Source organism: Fukomys damarensis, unplaced genomic scaffold, assembly GCF_012274545.1.
Source record: "Fukomys damarensis isolate Sample0158 unplaced genomic scaffold, DMR_v1.0_HiC HiC_scaffold_39, whole genome shotgun sequence".
Classification (NCBI taxonomy): Eukaryota; Metazoa; Chordata; class Mammalia; order Rodentia; family Bathyergidae; genus Fukomys; species Fukomys damarensis.
In genome coordinates, this window is record NW_022900951.1 from 95,814,136 (window position 1) to 95,839,508 (window position 25,373).

Below are 25,373 nucleotides of genomic sequence, written 5' to 3' on the forward strand. Positions count from 1 at the left end.
TTGTGTCTTGCTTAAGTGTTTTCTCATTTTTATTTTTGTTGTTGGGCTGTCCTTGGTTTAATCTCTGGGTTATCACCCAAATCTTCCTGATTATAGTTGCACCCTAGCTTCTGGGTCTCTAACAACCCACAGACATTCTCATCTTCATAACATCAGAGAAAACAGCTCATCAAATCAACCACAGTCCTTTATCCCAACTGATACCATCAGCAACACATTATGATCAACCACAATTTGGAAACTGACCACCTGTGGTAGTCACTAGTCTATCACCCTTAAACCATTTGAATTATATTGAAATCAAGAAGCAGTCCAGAACATGTCTGCAGTGAACAAACTTTTCAATATAGTATATTTACCATTTAATGGCTCAGACAGAGCTAGGATGCAAGACCCCTGATCTCAGTTAGCTGATGGCTGAACCCCATGACACAGACTGACCTTGGGCTGCAAACCCAGATTGAGTTCCCCAACCTTCTGAATGGTTGAACTCCACACCATTCTACTACAGGTTTCCCACGCCCTTTCTTTAAAGATGTTCAAAGTTGGGAACTCAAAAAAATACCCTTTATGACCACCTCTGCCTCTGCAGAGTGGGTCCAAAGATTTGCACAATCAGGAAGTCTGAGAGTGCACAGAGGGGGGAATTATGGGGGTTCAGGGGCATCACTATCTTCCTGGTGCTGGAGTGATGGCGGTTCCATCTGGACTCATAATTCTTAATTGCGCATTTTAGTCATAGCTAAGTTTTATTAGAGTAAAGGATATGGAGAAAAGGCAACAGGGAAAATATATGTATTGGTCAGGCACAGGCTTTTAAGTTTTTTCTTATGTAGGACTACACAGGAGCAAATAACATCAGACTACAGGGGCACGTGTAAAATGTCACTGCTTATGAAAGCCTACCCCACTTTCCTATTCTCTGAGGCTTCTACAGAATGAAACTCAGGACTCCAACATCAAAGCCAAGTATATCATGAATCTTGCTATGCAATCCTGGGAAGTCCTGACAGACTGGTAAAGCATACTTTGTTGCTCTGAACATACAAAACGACATCAGGACATCAACTGGTGACATAAAGTTCATTTAGAGGGCTATTCTTCCCAGGGTAGGCCTAGGAGCCATCATAATTCCAGACAATCATAATTCCCTGCTTCTTTGGAATTATGATTGCCCCTATTCTATGCAAGGACTGATTGACCAGACTTCCCATGTTAGCAGTTTCTTCAAAACTGTGTTTTATAATTTTACATGTACCCTCTCAGTGCTTAGCATGGAGGAACATGAGACTTAGCCCTTTCTATTCACTCAAGACTCATTTATTTCTTTGTTTATTTACTATGTCCAGTCTCTATAGATGGCAACATCTCAACATGTCCAAATCTGAACTCAAGTCCCCACTTACTTTGCTGTTTTATATTTCATTAATTGACAGCACCATTCACTCTGTTGTACAAGCCCAGATCTGGATGTTATCTTTGATTCTACTCATCTCCTTCACCTGCCACTACCAAAAGGAATTTTCATTATTCTGATCCAAAAGCCTATACTGCTTGTGATCCTCTCACATTCCCTCAACCACCATAGTCTAAACGACCATCATCTTTCCTCTAGGCTTGTCTCCTAAAATGTTTGTGTTTGTTTCCCCTACAGCCTGTTCTCCACTCACCACACAGAGTGTTCTTTCAAAATGTATATCAGAATATGTCATCACTCTCAGCTATTGACAACCTCTAGTGGCCTCTCAACACTTTTGAAATGAAATTGAAGAGTGTCATTCTGCTTATTCATCATGCTTTAGCCTCAGACTTAGTGACTGGGTGTTTTTCCTCTTCACATGATATTCTTTCCTCCAGGTTTGTTCTTCCTCTAACTCTGTAAAAGCTTTGGTCTTTCTCCTTCTTTAAATTTCACTGCCACTTCAGCTCCTCATGGAGACATTCTGTAATAACTCTATTAAGGTAATCTTACCCTTCTCATCTGACATAATGATTATACATTTATATATTTGTTGACACTCTACACTGACGAGAATGTAAACTCATCAAGAAGACCTTTGTCTGTCTTGTTCACAATGATATCCCCTGGAACTAACACTAAGCCAGATTCAGAATAGGCATTCAATTAGTACTTGATGATTAATGTAGTAGGTAATTAATTATGTTTGATTACTTGTGATAATAGGTTTATATTCTACTGAAGAGTTGAGTAGGAAAAAAACACAAAACAGACAAAAAAGTTTTCTTTGCTTCCTGGTATCCAACACAGGATATGTCCACATTCTGGACAGCAGAAGCCAGCAAGCAACAGAAGGGCTACATGGAGTTAATAGAAACTATCCAGGTCATACTCGCTGAGCAGGGGTCTCAGGGAGGGGACTGCTGTTTAAGGGAGACACCAGCAACTTGGAAATTCCCAGTGGAAGACAAGGATCATGGGGTGTTGTCTTTTCCAGAGTAATAGCAGTGGTGTTTCTGCCAGAGCAAGCCTCTTTAGAACTTGGCCTGTGGGTATCTAGAGAGCTGTGAGCTGTCTAATATTGTTCAGTAAATTTCATTTTAGCTTAAGTCGGAGTAGATTCTGTAGTTTTTTCAGCAGAGAATTCTGACCTATCTAATATCATAAAAATAACAAAAGGTTGAAATTCTGAATCCTGACTTGAACCTGATATTTAACTTTCAATGGCATGTTAAAATCATACTGACATTGGAGGCATTGCTTTAAAAAAGTGAACCAACATGTAAGTATATGAAAATAGCATGCTAAGTTTTAGGCAGAATAATTTATTTGCTCAAATGTATGGGAAATTTTGTAAGTATGTATTTTCACATATCCATAAAGCACTATCTAAAAAAAATTAGTATTTCAAGCATATGCTGCTTTAAGTAGCCCAGTAAAATTTTTACAAGTATAATAGTTATTAACTGAAGGAAATATTTTTCAAAAGCAAAACAGAACTATGGTGTTTCAGATTATAACCAGGATAATAAAACTATAAGGGAAACCAAGGAAGAGAATACCATTAAAGTGAACATAGTAGTTAACTTTAGGATTGACCTGGGATGTGAGCCAGACTTCTGAGGTAACTGGCAAAATTCTATTTTTTAACTAGTATATATTTTACAATACATAGTGATTACATTAGTCTTGGGGAATTGGTATACATATATACATAGTCTTCTTCTAGAACTTTTTTTTTTTTGGTACCAGGGATCGAACTCAGGCCTTTGTGCTTGTGAGGCAGGTGCCAAAATCACTGAGATAAATCCCTGGCCCCTATACATATCCTTTTTAATCATTACATATACATATCACTTCTTAGCCGTTTTTACTTCCCCTTCCTCTCCCTGCCCTCCTGTGTCTCCTATCCCCAGAGCCCCTTCCCATCTCCACCGTGTACCTCCCTGTTTTCTGCCATCTTTTATAGTATTTTGCTATTTGAATTATTTATGTTTTAGGTTTCTCATTGTTATATATCTATTGTTTATATCTAGATGTTCCCTAAAGCCTCATGTGCTCATAGGTGGGGCTTTGGGAAGGCGGATTGGATCGTGGGGGTGTGATACTTATTAGTGGATTTGTTTACTGATGAGTTCATAGCTAAATGTGATTTGGGAGTTGAAGCCTGTAGAAGGAAGGCCTATCTCCTTCCCTCCTCCTTTGATTCCTGTCTCTGTACTCTGTATCTGACTGCTGTTCCATGAGCTGTTTCTCCTCTGCCATGCCCCTTTGCCATGCTGCCTACTGTGGAGCCAGTGAACTATAGACTGAAACCTCTACAAACTGAGCCAAAATAAACCTCTTCTGTAATTTTTAGGTCTTGGTTGGGTGTTGTGTCTCAGCAATGAGAAAATAACTAAGACATAAAAAACCATGAGATATTTAACCTTCTATATCTGATTTATTTTACTTAGCACTGTGGTCTCAAGGTGTATCCATTTTCCTACAAATGACTCAAATTTATCCTCTTTTTGGTTAAATAGTACTCCATTGTGTATAAATACCACATTTTCTTTATCTATTCATCTACTTACGGTCATAGGTTGCTTCCAAGATTTAGCTATTATGAGTTATGCTGCATATGTGTCACTGCAATGTGATGTGTTTAACTCTTTGGAGAAGATATCCAAAAGAGGTATAGCTGGATCAAATGGAATTTCTAATTTTAGGTTTTCAAGTAATCTCCATACTGATTTCCATAGTGGTTGTACTAGTTTACAGTTCCACCAACAATGTAGAAGGACTCATATTCCCCACAGCCCCACCAGCATTTGTTATTGTTTGATTTCTTGATGATTGCCATTCTTTCTAGAAAAACATGGAATCTCAGTATTGTTTTAATTTACATTTCTTTAATGACCAATGATGTTGAACATTTTTTTCATGTGTTTAGTGGCCATTTGTATTTCTCTTGATGTGTCTATTTCAGTTGCCCATTTTTGATTGAGTATTGTTTTGGGGGAGTGTCTAGTTCTTCTTTCTGAGTTCTTTATATGTTCTAGATATTAGTCCTCTGTCCAAGGAGTAACTGGCAAATTTTTTTTTTTATATTTCGTCTCTTTATTGTGTCTGTGAAGAGTGCTGTTGATATTTTGATTGGAATTGCATTAAATCTATATCATTTTGGTTAAATGATTTTGACAGTATCTAGGAACAGGAGATGTCTTTCCATTTTCTTATATCCTCTTCAGTTTCTTTTTTCAAGTACTATAGTTTTTATTATACAGATCTTTCACTTTCTTGGTTAGGATAATTCCTAGACATTTAATTTTTTAAATTACCATGAATGGGATTGTTTTTTCTCATTTCTTTCTCATTGGGTTCATTGTTTATGTACAGGAATGATATTGATTTTTTAAACTGATTTTGTCATGCTCTTTGCTGAATTTATTAGTTCTGATAAAATAGTTTTTTGGGTCTTCTATGTAAAAGATTATATCATCTGCAGAAAAAGGGAAGGAGAAGCAAAAAGAAGTTGCAATATGTGTACACATTGACTCCCCGTAATGAACATATTGTATGTCAAACATATGCTAATTAAAATGTTTTAAGTGGATAGCTTGGGCCGGGGATTTAGCTCAGTGGTTTGGTGGCCTGCCTTGCAAGCGCAAGGACCTGAGTTCAATCCCTGGTACCGAAAAAAAAAAAAAAGATGATAGCTTGACCTCCTCCTTTCCTATATGTATCTCTTTTATTTCCTTCTCTTGTCTGACTATGTATCTCTGACTAAAATTTTGAGTACGATATTGAAAAAGAATGGTTAGGGTGGACTAAAATCTTGTTCCTGATTTTAGAGGAAATGCTTTCAGTTTTCTCCAGTTAGTATGGTGTTTGCAATGGGTTTATCATGAGTGGCGTTTATCAGTTTGAGGTAAAATTCTGTACCTATTTTCATCTGAGCTAGTAGCTAGGAGTATATATACTTTATGATAGTCTATTAAAATATGTAGTTTTCTATATTTTAATTAAAATACTTAAAAATAAGCCTATCAACTACTAAAATGTAAATTATCTTTATAGAAATATCCCTGTCTGTTTTTATTTCTAACTCCTTAAGAATTTCATTATGGATTTAGTCTGTGGAAACACATGAGTTCTTACAAGATTAACAGAGTCAGCTTAACGTTTTTATCATCCTTTAAAATCAGAAGTCTATAAAGGAAAACAGAGCACTGTTTTTTCCCACAAGCAAAAACATTTAAAAAGCATTATTGTTCACTTTTAGTGAATGCATGGAAGGATCAGTTCTTAATGCCCCATGAGCAGAAATTTAAATGAGTACAACCTTTTCAGAAAGCTATCTTTCAATCCATAACAGGAGTCTAAAAATGTTCATACTGTTTTACTTAGTAAAGTCAATTCTGGGAAATTAATGTTAAAGAAATAATCAGGTGGATATAGGAAGATACACACAGCATTCTAACAATAGTGAAATTATGGAAATAATGCAAATGTTTTAACATGATTAACTATTAAGGAACCATCAATGTATATGATTTTGTTTTTTGTTTTTTTGTTTTTTTGTTTTTTGGTACTGGGTATTGAACTCGGGTCCTTGCACTTGCAAGGCAGGCCACCGAACCACTGAGCTAAATCCCTGGCCCAATGTATATGATTTTGAAGTTATGGGTATAGACAGTGATAATGATGTTGAGGGCCAACAGTTATTGACCACTTATGAGGCCTCTTTATGTGAATTCTCTCATCCTTGAATAATATTTTGAGCTGAAGACTCTGATGATTTTCATTTTGCAGAGAAGAACACTGAGGTTGCTGGGAGGTTCAATAATTTTCCTGAGGTTACACTGTAAGTAAGCAATAGAGGCGGCGTTGAATACTCTGAATTTACTTAAAGCCTGTGAACCACAGTAATGTTTAAGTGATAAGATTATAGTGATTTGTACTTGTCACTCTATATTTTTCTCTATGCTTTTAATTTTGTGCAATAGTCACTTGGTAGTTTTATAATAAAAAATTGTAGTTCCTATCATATGTTCCTGCCATACAGAGATGCAGTGACTTCTAGAGAAAGTGTCCAGGGATGGGAGGAAGGCCAGGGTCTTGATGCAGGAAATACAAAATGGTTTCCTTGGGCTTGGCTTCCCCTGTACAGTGCATAATTCCTTTTTCCCTGCAAATCTGCCTCTTTACTGCAGACTGCAAAAATGGGTGCCTTGCTTCTAAGCAAGTAGAATCTTGCTGGTGAAGGGAATGGTACATAAGGTGGTTTCAAAGGACAGGAACTGTCTGTTTTCTGAATTTTCTACTTAAATTTCCCACTTTAATTCTTGTGTTTCACCTGTCTTCCCCAGCCATGTGTTTGTTAGGCAGCAGTTCTGACTTGGTGCCTCTTGACTGCCTCCCCAAGGGTGAGGTAGCCCCCTTTTGGCTTTGGCTGAGCAGCCACTGGGGTTAGTCTAGGAGGACTCATGGCTCCCAGTGGGCGCTAATGGCTTCATACTATTCCAAAAGTATATTGGCTACTCCACTTTCCATCTGACCAAAACCAGTCTTCTCTTCAACTTGGATTTTTTGAGGAAAGAGGAGACAAAGAAATGAAGTACCCTCCCTATCTTACTAAGAGTAAGTCTGTATATGATAGAAAGACACATGGAGTTGGGCTGAAAGTGATGAACTCAGAGACCTGGGAATAAAACCTAGTTATCCTGCTTCCTAGCCAACCACCTCCCCCCGACTGTCTATATTTAGCCAAGCTGCATGAGCCTTGCCCACTTTGTTTAAAAGCCAAAGTAGGCAGTTTTCTCATAAACATTCCTGTGTTTTGTCAGCTCATGCCAACCAACCAGTCAGATGTTCATTTTAAAATCTTGAATCCCCCTTGTACCCAGCTCTTGGAACCTACAGGGAATATACACCAGGGGATCAGCAGCCTGAGTTTGCCCCTCAACCAAATGCCCTAAAATGAGAGGCGTATCTCTTACTGCTTTATCTTGGCAGGGCTCAGAGAGTGACTCCCTCTCAAACCCACTGTTCCTGGTCACAGTTCTTTGAGTGTGTTGACCTACTTACTCCCCTTTAGAGGAAAAACAGAAGCCAATAAATATCTCCAGCAAGGACTCTTTATTTTCAGGAGCTTTGATTCTGTCTTCTGACCCTTTGCCCTTTCTTGTTCCCTTATCATTCTGCTATTAACCCTTCAAGCATGAGTGAACCAGAACTGCCTGTTGCTTGCTGTACCCATTATGTAACTGTTTTTAGAATTGTTATGGTCCATACAACACAGGGATGGGGCAGAACTATCCCCAGCTTTCCTTTCCCTACTATACTTCATTCCTCAGTGGCCCCAGGTGGATTCGAGTTGCTTCTCCATGAGACTCTTCTGGGAATCAACATGGTGTCTCTGATCTGGGCCACGGTATGCCATGTGACTGGCAGCATTGTGGGCTAAGAAACAATCATCTTGAGACATCTGACTTAATACACACTTTTGATGCAGACTTCTAGGAGGAGTTTTCGGTGGTTTAAATCTCAGATGCCATGACAGGCAGAATCCCTCTTTGCAAATGTGTCCAGGCGACTCAAATACCTGCATTTAGAATGGCAAATTGATTATTTTAGTCTGTTGCATAGTCAATATACTGTTGCCTACTTCCTCTAGCCATCAGCTGGAACCAGTTTGGAAAGTCTAATGTCAGTCTAAGAAAAGTTCATTAGAAGGGAAAACCTTTTGAAGTTCAGAGGTCAGGTGCTGATATTACAGAGTACCTTTTGGATTATCCACTGGTTTCAATACCCTGCTGAATCGGATCTCCACACTCATGGATAAGTGACTGTCTATCTTTTGTAGATCTCTTGTCTTTGGGAGCTTGGTATCTTTCTGCCATACTCTTCCCTGTATGTAGAACAAATTATAACTAGCCTGCCTTGTAGCATCCTATCAAATTTCACTTACATTGGAAATGCTCTCATGGACTCTTAAAAGATTCCAGGTTCTTTTCACCAGCTCCAAAATCCTATTGGAGTTGTAGGGGCCACAAGAAGCTGCACCTCTCCTTCCACCTGCTCTCAAGGCATGTGGGTCAGGATCAGGGTGAACTCAACCTCTGGAGAGTTAAGCAAGCACAGGTTGTGAGACAGGGTGTGACTGCAGTCAACAGCCAGGGGTCTATACTTCTGGGGGAACCTTTCGTGCCTGTGGCTGAAAAGAGTCCATCCAGTCATCTGGCTCTGAGACAGCTTAAGAATGAATGACAGTAGGACCTCTGCATTCACAGACCTGGTTGTGGGGCACGGGGATGAATTGCAAGCAGTAACAAAATCAAGTGGAACAGTAGGAGAAGAGAAAGGGTGATACCATTGAGAAGGTTGAGTGCTGGAGGCAACAAGGATGAAAGTTATTAACTCGTGTATGCCTCAGAGTTTTCTTGGGCCTCTGAAGAGAAAAGAGACAGACTGGCAGAGTAGAGATGAAGGTACAGTACCTGGAGGAAGCTAATAGAGCCTACCCTGTCTTAAGTCATGTGCTCTCATGTAGCACAGTTCTGTAAAACTTTCCATGTTGGTGGAAATATTCTCTGTGCTCTCTGTTACAATAGTCACAAGCCACCTGTGGCTGTTGAGCTCTTAAAATACATTTAAATTTGCCTTCTCTCACATCGCTGTTGTAGGTTGGAGATGGTATAACTCTGGAGTCACAGTTGACACTGGTAAGTGGAAGTAGTCTGCCACAGAATTTCAAAGCACAGATTCAAGGCAGCTCTGGCATAAATCCTACTTTGCCATTTACTGACTCTGCAACCTTGGACAAGGTACCTAACCTCTATGACACAATTTTTTTCCTTCCAAGAAATAAAGATCAAAAAATACCTGTAACAAAGAAGATTGCTGAAGGATTCAATTAAATGATCCATGTAAAACTCTTTAACAGAGTACTTGCTTTCAGTAAGCTTATAGACTAATAGTAGGAGGAAGATACACAAATAGGTAAATACAAAAAAGTACGCACAAGGTACTGAGGAGGCATAGAAAATTAATAGGCCAAGTTGGCTTGGTTGAAGGGCAGTTTGGAAATTTTTCATAGAGCTAGAGGAGAACAGGTAGTGTGGTGGGCGAAGGGTATGTTGCAGGTGACTATTTGCAGATATAAGCAAGAATGATGAGTCCACAGAACTAATGACAATGCTGAATTGGTTTGTCCACAAGAAAAAGGAGAGGGGTAGGTTTAGTATGAGATTGGAAAGGTCTACTGGAAACATATCTTGAACTTTTAGATTTAAAAATTGTTCATTACCTTGAATAATGGGAAATTAATGAAGGATTTTAAGTATGGGAATAAAGTGATTGAGGCATTTTAGAAGGACCACATTCGGGGCAAAACTGCAGGTAGGGATACCAGCTAGAAGGCTATTGTAGTGAGCCAGGAACAAGATCATGATAGTCATAAACTAAATGTTGATGATCATCAAATGATGATGAAGTGATGATGTCATAAACTAAAGTAACTCTCAAGGACATTGAACAGTGCAAAATGTTCCCAGTGATTTGGTGTTATTCAGTTGACTGACGAATAGGTGATAGAGAATACAGAAGGAGGATCAGTTTTGGGGAGAAGGTTTGTAGCATCATTTTGAAACATGTTGGGATTATGTACAGCAGGTTAAGAGGTTAGGACTCTGCGTTAGGCCCCCTTTTCTTTTTATTCTCCACTTTCACCTTAAATCATCTATTCCTAGAGCTTCAAATACCTTCAATTTCTAAACTTAGATCTTTGACCCTGATCACCTCACTGAGGGCCTAATAAGATACAGCCCTTGTTGAAATCCCTGAACTTATCCTATGCTACAGTCCTTGTTCACCATTCTCCTAGCTATAACTTGTTCTCTTCATGATCTTTGTACTCTGCCTACAATGTCCTTTTCTTACCTCCTTTCTTACCATCCAGGTCTCAGTCCTAGTGTCAGCCCCTCAGAGAGGCTTTTGTTGGTCATCCTAACAAAGTAGTCCCTACGCTGGTCAGTGTCTCATCATGTCACCTTGTTTTAGTTTCTCCCCACCACTTAATATTATCTGAAATGATCAGTTTAATCCATCATATTGCTTGTTTATTGTACATCTTTCTGTATCACTAGAATGTAGGCTCCGTGAGAGCGATAACCTCATTTGTCTTGTTCCTGCTGAGTGTCTAGCATTTAACATAGTACCTAGTAGGTGCTCCATGGATATATATGTTGAATGAGTGAGTCAGGATATGAATGGGGGTTGTTGAAGCCATGGGATATGTATGATGGTATGCTCACTTCAAGGAAAGCTTGAAGAGTGACTTGTGGATACTAAAGGAATGAGCAGATGAAGGAATGCCGACACAGTGACTTGGAGGAACAACCAGAGTGGTAGGAGGAGACACAGGAAAGTGTGATGTTACAGAAGGCTATCCCACTTCCCTCTTTAGAAGTAACCAGTGCTAACAGATGGATGGCTTTCCTTCCAAATCATGCTCTATATATTTACATACATTCATAAGTGTTTATATTACATGCATATGTACTTTTGGTTTTTATATAAATGAGCTCATAGCACATATATTATTTTATCGCTTGCTTTAAAAGATAACTATTGAGCTATAAGTCACGTACCATAAATTCTCACATTAAAGTGTACAGTTCAATGGTTTTAGCATATTTGTGGATATATGCAGATATCACCATGATCAAGTTTTAGAACATTTTTATCACCTCAAATTTTTTTCTTTTTAGCTATCACCTCCATGCTCCCATCCTACGCCCAACCCTAAGAATCTACTAATCTACTCTGTCTCTATAGATATTTCTATTCTGGACTTTCATACAGTGGAAGCGTATACTATGTGATCTTTTGTTACTGGCTTATTTCATGTAGTACAATGCTCTCAAGATTCATCTATATTCTAGCATGAATCTTAACTTTTTTTTAATTGCTGAATAATAGTCTGTTGTATTTATATGGCACATTTTGTTTATCCATTCATCAGTTAGTGGGTGTTTGCATTGTTTCTACTTAGGGATGATTAAGAATAATGCTACTGTGAGCATTCATGTTCAAGCTTCTATATGGACATATATTTTCATGTTTCTTGGGTGTATACCTAGGAGTGGGATTACTGGATCATGTGATATATCGTTCTGTATTTAACATTTCTTTTTTTGAGACAGGGTCTCACTATGTAGTTGAGACTGACCTGGAACTCACTATGTAGCCCATGCTGATCTCAAACTCATAGCGATCCTCCTGCCTCAGCTTCCTGAGTGCTGGGATTACAGGCATGCGCCACCACGCCCAGCCTGTATTTAACATTTTGAGGAGCTGCTAGGATTGCAGGCATGTGTCCCTACACTTGTCTTAGTATTGCAGAATTTGATGAGTACATTTGTATTTACTTTATGTGTACTTTTTAAATGGTAAAGACCTTCTGTGTCCAATAGAGTAGCCACTAGCTATATATGGCTTTTTAAATTTAAATAAAAAATAAGAATAAATGAAATAAAACTTTAGTTTACCCATTATACTATTTACATTTCAAATGCTTAGTAGTCACATGTTTACATGTTTAGTGGCTACTCTATTGGGAAATACATATACAGAACATTTCTATCATCCCAGCAGTTCTGTTGGACAGCAGAAGTATAGACATTGAGCTAGACTGAGGCACTCTCCTCTCAGGCTTCATGTTTTCAGACTAGCCTCATGTTCTTAGCATGTTTGCCCAGCATTCATGCTCCCCCAAGTATCGTACTACAGCCCTCAACCTCTAACATCTAATTATGTCACTTGCTCTCTGTCAGTTTATTTCTTATTACTGCTGTAATAAATCACCACAAAACTAGTGGCTTAAAAGAACACAAATGTATTATCAAAGTATAAAATCAGCCATTTTCCAGCTTTCTGAAGACTGCTTGTATTCTTTGGCTCAGAGCTCCTGTTTCCATTTTCCAAGCTAGCCACACAGCATCTTTCAATTTCTCTCTTGACTCCCAGTCTTCTGCTTCCTTAGTCACATAGTATTTCTTGACACTGACCTTCCTGTCTCTCTCTTATAAGGGCTTTGTAATTAGATTAGGCCCCCTTGGGTAATCCAGGATAATCTCATTTTAATATCCTTAATTTAATCATGCTTGCAAAATTCATGTAAATTAACATCCTAAGGATTAGGATATGGGCACTTTAGGGGGAACATTTTCAGCCTGCCACAGGTAGTCTTCTCCAGTGCTGTGTCATTTTCTTTAAGGATAAGTCCTACATGTAGTATATAATTCATTGATATCTCAAGATTTTATACAAAAGGAGGAGAATATCTTAAAATCATTTTATCTACCTCTCGCATGTCTGGAAGTACCAAAATTTGATTGTTCTGACTGCTCAAAATATGATCATTCTGTGAGCAGTGGAATAGAAATATCTTATACATAAGACAAATGCTCAGCTAACTCAGTGCCCCAATAGAGTGTTTGCCCACTGTAAAGCCCCTGTTTCAGGGATGATCTCTATCCATCTCTCTCTGCACACACACACACACACACACACACACACACACACACACCCTTGGGGGCTTGATACATTAACCAAAACAAATCCCCCTTTCCCAAGAAAGCTGGTGTCATTCCTAGGAGAAGTAACAGCAGAAACCAATACAAAATTAGTCTTCCCTTCTAATGTGGTTAAGGTGAAATAGACTTATTTCTCCCCACTTCTCCTAGCTAAGTGCCATAGCCATAAACCCAGGCAATAATACAAAGGATGACTAAAGGAAAATTCTGAAAGTTAGAAAGCGGGGAGCAGAATGGTTAGGAACCCCAGGACCAAAGGAACACCATAGTAGCAGGGTTCTCTATCCCTCTCTGCCCAAAAGGTGGAGGCAACCCAGGCCCAGAATTTTCCAGTCCCTAACCTAGCAACAGATAGTAGCTCAGAGAGGTTCCTTCTCCCTCTGGATGGAATAGGTATCCTGCCAACAACAGTAGGTAACACTGTTAACTCCAGTACAGTGCATCTAGCTGGGAGCCCCACTGATAAGAAGCAGCCAAAAACGTGCTGTCCTGTGCTACCATGCCAGAGATTCCCTTACCCCAACTAAAGATACTGTGCATCCAGGGGCACCATCAAGGGTAGATCTCACCTCAGTAGGTAACCTAGCTCAAGAAGCCTTTCAGTACCCATGGTTTTCAGGATCCCTTCACCCACTGAAAAATACTGTATTAGAAGGATAGGCATTGCTGGCAGGGATAATCCCATAAGAAAAAATCCTTTGTTCCAACAGAATAGAACCCCACCTATCCCTACCCACCCCTACTTCCCCAAGCAAACCTGGGCTTGGCAAGACTCTGCTTTGGATCCTTGGACCCACCAATATCACATTAATCAAATCAAAATAGCACCAAAGAGCCTCTGAAAAGTCACTTGTCATTGGAATCACAGCCTACAAAATCAGCCTAGGAGCTGTGTGCTAAACCTAAAGAGACTGACTAGCTGCTAAAATAAGATTTAAATAGGAATCAAAGTCTCCTGACAAAATAGTCAACATATCTAGATTACAATAAAAAAACACTAAGATAATCAACTGATACCAACACTGAGATGAATCAGAGCTAGAATTATCTGACAAGGGTTTTACTGTAGCTATCACAAAAATGCTTTAATGAGTAATTTCAGTGTCTCTTGAAACAAATAGAAATCTCAGCAAGAAAACAGAAGTTATAAAAAAGAACCAAATATACTGCATGACATCTGGTTTCTGATTAGGGATCTAGAAAAGGACATGGACAGGAAGAGCTGGGAAATCGATGTGTTGTTCTGTGATTGAAGTTTGAGCTCAATTATTTTATCACAAGGTGCTTTTATGTTGTTAGAGAACACAGACCTCAACCTTGCTTGGTTGAGTAGTTTTTAAAGGGGCAACGAGTATTTCCTGAGGAGTCAGTAATTGGGAAACTTGTTTTTAAGCCTTATGTGGCCTTATGACTACATCTGATCTACCTCCCTCTGGGGACAAGAATTACTTTGGATCCAGGAAGGGAGACTAGTCAAACACAAGTAACAATAAACAACCATACAACAGTCTTTCCTTGTAGTGAGTAACTTGGTGCATGCCAAAGATTTAGCCAGTCTTCTTGTGAGCATGCATTCATGAAATCCTCACAGCAGCCCTCTAGAGAGGGTGGTTTAGAGATATCAGGTTTAATTGAATTTAAGTCCCCCTATGTAGGAACTGCCAGCAGACATCTGTGGGTGGTTACCAGTCTACAAGGCCCTGTGCTGAAAGTGGGTGTAGATGAAAACCACGATGGCACCCTTCATAGACACACCTGACTAGAACTCACAGCAGGAAGGCACAAGCATGATCAAAAGGTATAATAACATGGGGATCCTAAAAAATTAGAGCTCACATTCTGGGGGTGCTTGAGAAGACCTCCCTTTGATGGGGTGTTGCTATTTAGATCTGAAATACTTCTCAATCTCTTCTACTGATCCTTGGGTCTGTTTCTTTGACAGTACTATGCTATTTTTACCACAGTAGCTTTGTAGTATAGTTTTAAATTGGGGATTTGTGATACCCCCTGTCATGTCTCTGTTGCCTAGAATGATTTTTGCTATTCTAGGTCTCTTCTGGTTCCAAATTAATATTTGGATTGTTTTCTCTAGTTCTGAGAATTACATAGAATTTCAATCGGGATTGCATTGAATCTGTGTAGCAGTTTCAGTAATATGGCCATTTTCACTATGTTGATTCTTTTTACCCAGGAGCAAGGGATGTCTTTCCATTTTCCTATGTCCTCTTTGATCTCTTTTTTCAGCGTACTATAGTTTTCAGGGTAGAGGTCTTTTGCTTCCTTGGGTAGATTGATTCCTAGATACTTAATTTTTTTTGGATGCTATTGTGAAATGAATTGTTTCTCTAATTTCAATTTCAGTGAATCTGTTGTTTGTGTACAAGAAGGCTATTGATTTTTGAGTGTTTACCTTGCATCCAGCTACTTTAACTGAATCTGTCAATTAGGTCTAGAATTCTCTTGGCAGAATTTTTTGGGTCTTCTATGTAGAGTATCATATCATCAGCAAATAGATTGGAAGATACAGAAACAACTCCAGACACACTCAGCTACCTCATCACTGACAAAGGAGCCAACCATCCTCAGTGAAGAAAACATAGCCTCTTCAATAAATTGTGTTGGAAAAACTGGATTTCCATCTGCCAAAGATTAAAACTAGACCCTTACTTTTCACCAAGCACTAAACTAAATTCCAAGTGGATTAACGATCTTAATATTAAAACAGAAACACTAAACTTGCTGGAAGATAAGTTAGGTAGAACTTTCAAAGACATTGGCATAGGAAAAGACTTTATGAACAAATCCTCAGTAGCAGGGAAACTAGCACAAACAATCAAAAATTGGAATCTCATCTTATTATTGCACTTCAAGAGAAATCACCAACAGAGCTAAGAGACAACCTACAATGTTGGAAAAAATTTTTACCAGCTGTTCCTCAGACAAAGGTCTACTGTCTAGAATGTATAAAGAACTGAAAAAAAATCAGACCCAATTCAAAAATGGGCATCTGAAATGAACAGACACTTCTCAGACAAAGAAGTAAAAGCAGCAAACAAATATATGAAAAAAATGTTCAACATCACTAGTTATTTGAGAGATGCAGATGAAAACAACACTGAGATTCCATCTCACCCCAGAAAACATGGCTGCTATCAAGAAATCAATAGCAGGGGATTTAGCTCAGAGGTTCTGCCACCTTCCTTGCAAGGACCCAAGATTGATCCCTGGTACCAGAAAAAAAAATCAACTAATATCAAATGCGGGCGCGGTTGTAGGCAAAAAGGAACCCTTCTTCATTGTTGGTTTTGAGTGCAGACTGGTGCAGCCACTGTGGAAATCAATATGGAGATACCTCAAAACGCTAGGATTAGAAATTCTATTTGACTCAGCTCTTCCCCTGCTGGGTATCTTTCCAAAAGAATTAAAATAATCATACCACAGCTATATATGCACACGCATATTTATAGTGGCATAGCTTATAATAGCTAAAACTTAGAAACAGCCCAAGTGCCCATCAACTGGAGACCAGATAAAGAAGATGTGGTTTTTCTATAAAATGAGTACTACTGAGCCATAAAAAAATGTGAAACTAGAGTTGTTCATAGGAAAATGGATGCATATTGAGGACATAATCTTAAGTGAAATAAATAAGACACATGTAAATACTGAATAGTTTATCTGGTGTGAAAAACTAAAAGTGTAAATAAGGTCCAAATTGTATAACTGACAATGTGAAATAGGAAGAAAAGGGCTAAAGGTGTAGGGGAAGTGGGAAGGGTAGGGAAAAGGAAATAAGGGAAAAGAAAAAATATGAGAAAACGAAAATATGGAAACAAAGTCTTTGTAAATAGGGAAGGGTGGAGGGGGCGAAGGGAGAGCAGGGGTAGGGGGAAAAATGAGAACCAAGACCTGTCATGTAAAGGTACAACATCCCAGTGATGAATGTAACTGTACTGTATACCTGAAAAGTACTAATAAACTCAATGAAAAAATAAATAAGGTATCTCCGAAACTCTCCTGTGTGTGGAAACTGATTGGATTATAGGGTCACTATATTCATCAGTGGATTCAACCATGGATGACTTCAGTAGCTGAATGTGCTGTTAGGAGGTGGGGACTGGTTGAAGATGGGTCACTGGGGGTGTGACCTGAAAGGGTGCGTTATTCTCCCTGTTTCCTCCCTTTTCTTTTTCTTGGCTACCATTAATTAGTCACCTTTTTCTCTGCCGTACTGCTTTGCCATCTTGTTTCTGCCTTGAGCCAGCCAACCAAGGACTGCAACCATAAGTTAAAATAGACCTCTCCTCTTTTTAAGTTGTGAGTGTTGAGTATTTTGTTCCAGCAATGGAAAAGTGTCTTACACATGGAGTATTTGAGCTGTGCTTCTGGATGCTGGTGAGAGTATGGCTTCAGCTCTAGAAAGACCTGGATTCCGGTTCCCTCTTCTTGGTTTCCTAGCAGTGAGACCTTACTAAATGACTTTACCTTTAAAAGCCTCAGTTTCCTCATCTCTAAAATGCATTTAATCATTGGTGTAATTGTTGTAGAGTTGTAAGGATGAAATGAGAAGATCCTCTGAGCAGCCAGAGGCAGGGCTAGAATGTACTGCTTTATTTGAAGGCCCCTTCTGACATTCTTTTCTCCAGTGTTTTTCTTGATCTTTTTCCTCCAAAATGAGAATTAGTCAGACATATTTTACCTAATTAAAATATCTGTTCATGTTTACAAAATGGGAATTATAGATCTGAAAAAATATAGTAATAGAAAAATTTTTAAAAATTGCGGGACAGGATCAATAGTAGGCAAACATGTTTTTTACCCTTTAGTCAGCATTGTTCTGGAAGGTCAAGCCAGTAAAATGGCAAGGAAAAAATTTCTAGCACAGTAAGGCAAGAAAAAGAAAATTCTATATAGATGATTATAAAAAGAATCAAGTGAAACTCTCTGTTCTTAGTTTTGATAATTCACAGGGAAGATCCCCATGAATCTTTAAAAAATAAACCTGTTAGAACTAAGAATTGAACTCAGTAAGGCTGTATGGTGCAAGTTCAACACAAAAAAATAACATTTCTTTTACAAATAATGTAGAAATCTAAACAACAACACAGTATCATTCATAATCAGTTTCTCCAAAGAAAATTAAATATCTAGACATAAACTTAAGAAAACGCACAGGGTTTGCATACTGAAAAATTACAAATACTGTCAAAAGAACATAAGGCCTTAATAATTAGAAAGATTTAACTGTGTTGATGTATTGGAAGACTCAACATAGTAAAGATTCTCTCAAAAATGATGTATAGATTAATAAAATTCCTATCAAAATCCTAACAAAGGATTTTGTAGACCTAGATAAGTTTATTCTAAAATTTATATGGAAAGACAAAGTATCTAAGGTAGCTAAGTAATTTTGATAAGGAATAAAGTAGCATGAATCACTTCCGAACAAAAAGGCTTACTGTATAGCTACAGTAATCAAGACAATATGGCAATGACAATAGATAGACACAATAAGCAGTGGAAAGGAGCAAAGAACCCAGAAATCAACCCACACAAAACTTCTCGCTGATTTTTGATAACAATTTAAGAACAATTCAGTGGTAGAAGGATAGCCTTTTCAACAGTGTAGGAATACTTGTAGGCAAAAAAAGTCAACTGTGATGACACACCTTATACAAGACTAACTCAAAATGGACCAGAGACATACATGTAAAGCATAAAACTTTTAGAAAAAAATACTGAAGGACTCTACCTTAATTTCTAGGGCCCACTTATCAGTTCTAAGGCTTGATGCCATTAAGCACCATCAGTAAATGGAAAATCATTTTGATTTGACTTCATCAAAATTTAAGTATTTTTCTTCATAGAAAGGTCTTATTAAGATGATGAAAAGACAAACTACAGGCTGGGGGAGTATTTGCAAACCATTTATCTAACAAGATTTATCTAGAATATATACAGGGAATGAAACTAACTGGCCATCTGGCTACCAGATTGGATAGTTACAAAGAACAGTGACTCCCCCAGCCTGGCTATGCAGTACTTCAGGGAGCCTCTGTTGATACAAAGAAGTATTGTTCAGCTTGTGGAGATTGTCAGTCACCAAAGTTAAAATCACTTCAATGAAAAAATAAACATTCTTTCTATAAATCTTCATTCTCGAGGTCAGCACTTGGAAATCAAAATAGGGTGCCTATTTTGCCACCCCTGCCTTTCTAAAGTAGGAATCACTGGCTTATTCTTGAGGGCAGCATAGTAGGCCTTCATGGCCCTGCTTCTGCTGTGTAGCGAAAAACAGTCACCCCTAACTCTAATGAATCAGTCAGTCATGATAGAAACTAGGAGGGGAGCCAAGACTGTGGGTGATTGGCTACAAATTCTGTTGCTAGGCCAAGGCCACCAAACATGTTCTTCCTTCTTCATCAGTTTAACTCCTTTCACAGGAAGACCTTTAAAAGCCTTTTCATATCTTTTTTTTAAAGATCTGGAACATCTTGAACTCATCACTACTTTTAGAGAGTAAATTTGATTTTGAAGAGGACTAAACAATGAGAAAAATACATTTTTCCTTTTTTGTAAATTTTATTTTTCAAATTATATAGAAAAATTGACTATATGGACATATAATTGTAGGAGTTTTAGCACTTAGTATATATATTTGTGTAGTCAATACTATAAGCAGAATTCAGAACAGTTCCTTCATCCCCAAAACTCCCTAATGCTGCCCCTTTGTAGTTACACCTTCCCTCCATCTCCAAATTCTAGCAGCCTCTGATGAGTTGTCCATCCTTGTATATTATCTTCTTGAGAATGTCATATAAATGGCATCATGCAGTTAGATAACATTGAAACGGGCTTCTTTCGCTCAGCACAGTGTTTTTGATGTTCATCGCATTGTTGAATCTCTCAGTAGTTTACTCAGCATATTTTGACTTAAAGATCATTCCTTTTTTTTGAGATTCGTTTTGTGAACAGTGTTTGTGATGGTTTAGTAATAGTATAGTTTATGTGCAATTAAACCACATTTGATCAAACACCTGACAATAATTTACATGTTTGTTTCATCCATTTTCAATCTCTTCTGATAAAAATGTAGAGAAGTAAGAAGTATATGGTGATTTCCAAAAATGTATTATAGATTTCTAAAGCTGAAAGAAGCACCCTTGACTACCTTAACCACACTTGGGTGATGTCTCTGACCAACTAAGGAGCCTACCAGGACAGCAGCAGTCAGCAGACATCTGTACGTACGTATGGTTCTTGCTGGGAGCCTTTGTGTAATTCTAAGCCTCCAGAACCAGGCTCACAAAAAAGGATAGGTACAATTGCCTCAAGAAATAATGTTTTACAGAGTGCTTAAATTGCTCTCCTAAATAGCCAAAATATTTTGTGCTGAGGTTTAATCATGTCTGAAATTTCCTCCATTAGAATCACCCATTGGGCTCAGGAATTCCAGAAAATATCTTTTAAAAGTGGCAGCTGTGTCACTTAATAAGGCTATCCCAGTAGTAAGTTGGGCCCTGCTCAGAAAACATCTGGAGTGGTGCTTGGTACTAAAGAATAGGCACCCTAGCTTAAATTAAGAGTTGGGACAGGAAACAAGCCTAGCCAGGTATCAGCTGAAAATATGGGCTTTCAGGGCAGCAGTGTGTGTTGAGGGTGCCAAAGAATAACTTAGAGGCAGGCTGAGAACAAATTCTAACTACTTGATAAATATGCCTAGATCATACCCTATTGAGCCCCACTATAGAGTTGGATAACTAGATGCCTTGCTTGCTTTGGTTTATCTATGTGTCAAATAAATACTAAGTGAAAGCCTTAAAGCACATATTCATTAAAAAAGTGTTCATGAATCCAGTGTGCCTAGCCAAAACTAGGAATGAAAGAACCCCTGATTGCAAGAGAGCTTTCATGTTATTGACCTTTTGTATTTATAGTCTTTTCTCTATCTTCCCAAAGCCAAGTCCCCATGAAGCTCTACTTGTAAAAGGAACTCGACTGTCAAGTATTGAGGATTGCCAGTTTCTTTAAGGAAAATGTATACAAGGGATTTGATCTCAGATGACAACATTTATCCTGGATTGAGGGCAGTAGGGTTAACCAGGACCTTAGTCTTTTTGCGCATGCATGTGTGTGTTTGGGTGTGTATGTATATTACTGGGAATTTGAACCCAGGGCCTTCACACTGATCTACATCTCCAGTCATCTGTCCCCCGCCACCCCCCACACCTTTTAAATTTTGAGACAGGGTCTCACCAAGTTGCCCATGTTGAGCTCAGACTTCTCATTTCCCAGGAGTGTGACACCATGCCCAGCTGGTGTTAGTCTTTTTCCCTACTGTTATTTTACAACATTTTCCCCTGCCCCTCTTCAGACCCATATAACGAATGAAGTAAGGAGTCTAGTATAGGTACAGTAACACAGCCTCATTTCTGTCAACTAGCTAATGTCCAACAATTGGTAAATTAGTAGATTGTGCACCAGTTGATACTCCTTCAATCTAATGGTTTATAAAACAGATGGCTGCTTGTTTTATTCATATATAAGTGGCTATTAGTACATCAAAAGTATGTTTAAAACAAAAAAATTAGCAAAGCACAGTTTATCGTGTTGGTTCTTAACAGACTCAAACCACATAACGACAGCAGCCCTTGGTTATGTAAGAAAAGCAATAGATTGACAGCAGGAGTAAGGCAGGTACAGTCTCATTGCTGAAGGGTTCTGGTTATAGCACCTATGTACCAGGCAGGAGTGCTTAGGTGTGGCTCAGGAAGCAGGAAATTTGAGAATGAAGATGTCCTAACCTTTAGCAAATTAATAGTTAGATGGGAAGTACTGTTTGAGAAACAGCAGCAATCAAATCATCCAGGAAACTAGTAAGTCCTTTTTGAGATGAATGAGAGTAAGAAAGAAAAGTATACTTAGAGCTAGTGAATCCAGGACCCTTTCATGTTGAAGAATAGACATTTTCAACTAGGGCAGTAACCTCCCTTCCATCTTTGTTGATTAATTTTCCATTTTGGTTGCTCTTTCTCTGTACCCAGCCCCACTCCACCCTGCAAGGCTGCACGCTAATTATCTCATGATGGTGATACCATCTGCAGAAAAAGCTGGCAGCTGAGCAATCCTCAGCCTCCAAAATTGTGGCCTTCCTCTACTTGCACTTCTAGAAGAAGCAGAGGGCAGTGTGTTGACCCCTGTACCCTGCTTAGGGGACTGAATCAGTTTCACCGTTCTCCAAGTGAAGCCTGAGCCTGTGGTGTTCAGAACTGAAGTTTGGGGACTATGTCTACACCTTGCTGGGTGGTAGACTAGATGTGATCCTTTTAGTCAGAATGGTTGATAAGGGTACCAGGCATATGAGGAGTGTGGTCCTGGATCTGATATAAAGGAACTAGTTAGTTACTTGGCTACTTCTTTTACCTCTTATCACTGCCACACAGACACATAAAAGCTGTTTGATCACAGGAGGATGAGAGAGTATAGATGATTCAGAATAATCCTTTCCTCAACTCTGGAAAAAGAACTGGAAGGACATGGCTTACTCATAGATCAGTTGTACCATCTTTTCTTAGAAAGGACAGCATGATTTTGTTCACAAATCCCTCTCCTGAAGTATTTTTAACCTTCAGAACAGAAGTGATGAACATAGGAGTTACACTGGTAAATTGTTCCTTATTGGCAGCAAGTATAGAAGAAGGTGGGGAGGATACACTGTTCGTGACTCCCCCAGTAACACTTTTAAGACTTGATAAGAGGACTTGGTGAGCTGAGACAGTTTGTAAACACCGTGTGTTTTACATATATTAAGATATTCTTAATGCTTATGACAACTGTGAGGGAAGTTACCAAGAGAGAGTAATTTCACTATCTCCTCAAGTTAGCTGGGTTAGGGAGTAAATCTTGATTTGACGAAGAAAAAAAGGTGGTTTGAGTTTTTTTCCTTCTGAGTCATTGATTTGACTTTAAGATGACATAGCTGAGAACAGGCATAAGCAGCAGGAGGTTAATCACATTTTCTCCTCTTTAGTTTATTGGTACATTTTAGGTATACATTATGATCACATTCATCATTGGGAATTTGTACCTGTACACGATATATCTTGGTTCTTGTTTTTTCCAATTCCTCTTCCCTCCCTACCACCCCTCTTTTTATGTATTTATTTAAGTTTATTGGTACATTTTAGGTATCACATTTCCTCCTTTTACTCCCATCTCCTTTTACTTACCATATTATTCCTGGGTTGGAGGGATTTTCTTGTCATGAGCTTAAAGAAAATATGATCAACTTCTACTCATTTGTATTAATGTAGAGCAGTGATACAGCTATAAGAAAAGTGCAGATAAACCAGAATCTGAAGAATCATAGACTGTTTCATCCGAAGAAACCGTAGAAAATAAAGTGAGGCCAGTTCTTTCATGTTCACATATGGCAAACCAGGAACCCAGAAAAGAGAAGGCAACAGATCTCATGATTTCCATTCCTGTTCTTTCTTCAGAGTATGATGCATAACTTTTTTGCTACATACTTTCCTTTCTTGTTATGATTTGTAAAGGCTATTTATTCATTGACATTTCTGAGGCATGGAGTCAATTTGGTGTTAAGGGTAGTAGATCTAGAAATATACAGGGCTGGGGATGTAGCTCAGTGGTGCCGTGTCTGCCTGGCAAGTGTAAGGTCCTGAGTTAAATCCCTGGTACCAGGGGAAAAAAAGAGCCTCAGATATAAAAATGATAGGGCAAGGGCTGGGGATTTAGCTCAGTGGTTCAGTGGCCTGCCTTGCAAGGGCAAAGACCTGAGTTCAATCCCCAGTACCACAAAAAAAAATGATAGGGCAAGCTAGACACTAACAAAAATGCATCCTGGATGATCACACTAGGAGTTGGCTCTAGCTTTCATTATTAAAATGTGTCGTACTTTCCTAGCTTCTGTTCCTCTTTTAAGGGTAGTTATTTATTCAGGTTTGGTTTTGCCTGATAAATGCAAGATTGACTCTGAATTGGAAAATTATCACTACAGTTCTTAGAATTTTTTGCCTGTCTCAGAAGATAATGTGTTCCTTTTGCAGTTCAATAGCAACTTTTTCACTTGTCCATCTCTTATAATTCTGTGCTCTTTTATTAGACTGCCTGCTATATTTGTAACTTCAGTAAAAGCCTTGTATTGTTTTAATAAAAACAAACTTTTTACCCTAGTGCTCTTCTCAGCTATTACATTGTCATTCAAACCTCTTGAAAAAATAGATTATTTATGATCAACCTTTTTTACATTCACCCTAATGCTATATCTAATGGCTATCATTTAGGCTTTGTTTTCAGTAATTTTGCTCTGCAGGACTAAGTTACCATTACTTACTTGCTTGGAACTCTCTTCCCTGAGTTTTATTAAACCACTCTCCTGCTTCTCCTACCTCTCTGATTATTCCTCAAGGATTTTATTTGATAGCAGATATTTTGGGTTAATTAAATCACTTTATTAGAATTTCCCCATCCTATGCTTTCCTGTGAAGGGGTGGCAAAACACTGGCACAAGGCCAGTTGGGTAGGGATGGATCTCTAACAAGAAGAGGTGGATGCCTGACCTGCAGGAGTTCATTCTCTCTTCCAAGAACATAGTGAGATGAGGCAGTTGATTTTAGGAAGCTGCACTGAGAGGTCACAGAGACTCAGACAGAAGCTTCCAGTTGGCCATGTAAAGTGGATGAATCAATAGAAGACACTGCTTGGCAGAGAGTGGGTTGGGGAAAATAAACTTAGTACTCATGGAGAACACGAAAAAGAGATCATGAGCCAGGGAGAGATGTGGAGCAGGAAAAGGAGGGCGAGAGGTGCGTGATAAGAAAGCACAGGAGGGGCCACTCAGAAACTCCATTTGCAGTGGGTCCCTCTGTTTGCTGTGTGATTCATCTCGATCTTATAATAACTCTTATTTATTACTTTGTCTTGAGGGTTATTGTTTTCTTATAACCTTTCCTGTAAGGAAAAGTTTCTTTCACAATCTCATTCTCCCTGAGTGGTTACATTTCTTAAAATACAGTTTTTAAATTTTTTTATTTCTACCAATGTCATATAGGCTTACAGTTAAAAAAATAAAACTATGAAACAGAATGATAACTAGAAAGATGTTCCTTATTTATCTCCTTTAAAACATCATTGTTTTCTGCAATTGTGGTAAGGTATACATAGTATAAGGTTTACCAATTTAACCATTTTGAATGTACATTTCAGTGACACTGAGTACATTCACATTGTTGTACCACTACCACTACTATCCATCTCCAGAACTTTTTCATCATCTCTAACTGAAATAACTTCCCATTATCTTCTCCTGC

General features: G+C 38.5%; 1 long non-coding RNA gene across 2 annotated transcripts in view; it reads left to right on the forward strand.

Annotated features, from left to right (window-relative positions):
- Positions 1-25,373, forward strand: part of LOC104861274 — a 63,213-nt gene that overhangs the window by 17,714 nt on the left and 20,126 nt on the right. The gene's annotated exons all lie outside the window — the stretch shown is intronic.